This window comes from Palaemon carinicauda, chromosome 14 (assembly GCF_036898095.1).
Source record: "Palaemon carinicauda isolate YSFRI2023 chromosome 14, ASM3689809v2, whole genome shotgun sequence".
In the NCBI taxonomy this organism is placed as follows: Eukaryota; Metazoa; Arthropoda; class Malacostraca; order Decapoda; family Palaemonidae; genus Palaemon; species Palaemon carinicauda.
Window position 1 is genome coordinate 50586508 of NC_090738.1, and position 3247 is coordinate 50589754.

The following is a 3247-nucleotide window of genomic DNA, read 5'->3' on the forward strand; positions in this document are numbered from 1 at the left end:
AGTATATCAATATATTTCCTACCTTTTCATTGTTTTCGATTTCACATATGCTATGTAAATACTTCATTCCTACACCTATTGTTTGTTGTTTTATATGCAAGCAACATACACACTTCAACCTATCCCGCCCATTTGATCCAAGTATCATTCATTCAATAATGTACACTACCTTCAAATAGAAGTATTGACTCAACAATCCCTTGATACATTCCTATCCAAACTTTCACAAACAGCGAAGTTAGTTCTTTGTTTCATCTGTTCTTTTGCTTGTCTTGTATAAACAAGCTCTTCATTCTTTCACTATCCATATGAAAATTCTGTATCGTATCTATCCAGTCTCCACTAACCATCGTAACATTATTTTTTCTCACATTTACACTCAGAATTCTTAATTACTATCGCTTTTATTTTTCCAATACTTCATGCAGTTTTCCTTACCAAGGGATATATCAGCCTGTTTAATTAATGGAGCTCGACTCTCACAGAGCTAACCTTAGAAATTCTTCAGTATTCCAGTATTTATGTCACCATTTGCATACATTAGCCATTCCACTATCCTCTTCCCACTCCAACGTCTTGTACCCCTTCATTCAAAAGACACCGGACAGTTGTGGAGATAAACTGCACTCTTTCATCACTCTCCAATCTACATATTCTAGCAATTGCTTCCCGGCATCATAAAAATCTAAATCTTTCTACAGAAGGGGTTCCCAAGCTTTTCTTAGCACGACCCCATTCAGCATTTTCAACAGTTCAGTGAGCCCCTAAGTCCTAAGTCAATACTTTTAGGACTGGTAACTATTTGATGAATTTGCTGTATCTGAGGCCGTATGTTGTTAGGCAACACATCATTCAATTTTCCAATTTGATGTTTGCAATACGGCTACAATAGGCATTGTTAATTAATACTATTGATGGGAGTGGTGCCTCTCAAACATAAGTGGTTCCAAATCATACAAGAACCTACAAAGCTCGATTTCTTATAGCTGAATGCCTATTTGTTATCTTAATCCAAACTTTGTTATGTCCTTATTTACATCAAAGACCGCATAAATTCAGGTCTCAAACCTTCACATGATAAACAGAGGAAATTACTATCTGCATCACATCAAAGAATAATATAGTGGTATATTTTGATGAAAGGAAGTTTTCTTGATAGAATTCCACGCACTTCAATCTTCTTGCCCATCACTGATGTGGCACCGTCCATGCTACAATCAATGAATTCACTCCAATCCAGGTTGTTTTCAATGAAGAACTTATCTATAGCATTAATTATATCATCACCGCTTGTTTCAGTTTCAAATGAAATGCAAATAAGCCGTCCCTAAGCGACAAAGCTCTCCGTCAGAAACCATCCAAACATCAAAATTTGGAGTTGTGCTGTTATATCAGTTCACTCCTCGACTGCCAATACTGCTCATGGGAAATTTCAGAAATCTTCTAAAATTTGTTCTTTCAGGTCTGCTGCAATACCTTGCGGATGAATTGTTATGATATTATTATTGAAAGGACATCATCAACAGCTTTAAGGTTCTCTTTAGCAAATGGTTCAACCTCAAATACTTCACAAAGGTTTTTTTTAAGTAGGCTATATGATAGTCTCACCCTCTGTGAAAATGAGGAAAACTGTCTATGATAATAGATAATAAGGCAAAATAAATAGGAATACCTTAACAATAATATGCTAGCTGCAACCATACGGTAATCATTGTAAATATGACTTAAACAATTAATTTTCGTTTGATTTTTTTTTTCTTTTTTTTTCATCAAGAGTACTAGTAACTGTTCCTAAACAAAACCCTGAATTTGATATGATGTTTTATACACCAATTCCCTGTTGTTCCTTCAGCGACCCCAGCATTCTCATGACCTGTTTATGACAACACATGTTGAGCACCCCGACCCCTGATGTAGGAACCCCAGCTTCACAGTTAAGCCTTTACACCACCTATTCTTATCAAATTCCACATTTCTACTTCATCAGTTTTTATATGCTTTTTATATGCCCATGTAAACCACCTGAAGAATTTTCCCTCTCTTTTCAAGCTTCTATCATAACTATTTTATCCACAAATCATCTACTTTATGTAATATTTCCCTACTTTCCCCCTTACCAGTCATTCTGCCTTAATTTCTCAGTCAAACCCCTTCAATATTCCTTCCTAAGTAGACTATACAAAGTAATGTTAAGCCTCTATTATTTTTGCAGTCCTCTTTATTGCCTTCGCATTTCCACAATAGAAAAATGATTCCTCACATCCATTCCTTCAAAGCTCTTTCCTCATTCAGGGGTACCTTCTAATTGCATTAGTACCCCGTATCTCACATCTAATCCAGTCACATATGGGTCCTTTCGATTTCTCACCATTTGAATGCGATTTTTAAGTTCTCATCGTTCACTTCCATATTCGTTCTAAAAATTAAGAGTAAATACTTCCATAGTTGCTTCATTCAGCTCTATCTGGTATCCATATCTGCTATTTAATAAATTTTAAAATTACTTATGCAAGCACACATACACTCACACATTATATATATATATATATATATATATATATATATATATATATATATATATATATGTGTGTGTGTGTGTATACATATATATACACATATATAATATGATAAGGCGTTTCCCCCTTTAGTGTTGAATCGAAAATAAATCTCGCTAACATACTTATCCGGCAAGTGGTAAATCAAGGATGGCACCCGTAAGCAGAACAATTATCTTCCTCACGGAAGGCTCATCAACAGTGCTTTCATTCCCTCCCCACTTCTTGACGCTCAAGCATGGACAGTGTGCCAGGTCGTGGTTGAAGTGGAATATATCAGTTAACTTTGGAACATGATAGAATATGATGTATGCGTTAACAAAAAAAAAAAAAAAAAAAAAAAAAAAATAAGGAAATCTAACAGCCAGGATGTAAAAGGTTGATGAGTAAATGTTTTAATGAACATGTACTATTCTATGCAATTGAGAAATGGACACTTACAAATAAGCTATAGAGCGTAAAAATTCATTGACAGGGTACAGGGGTATGGTCATTATGATAGGGAAGTTGTGGTGAGTTATGGTAACCAACAGATGAAAAATTGAAATCTGAAACATTTTGATGGCCTACACATAATTCAAGTAGGTAATAAAAGCACCAGGAAGATGATAAATGATTAGAAAAGCCGAGATAATCGTGGGGAAAAGAGCATAGACAACATCATAGATCAGATGGAAATTAAAGCAAGTGAG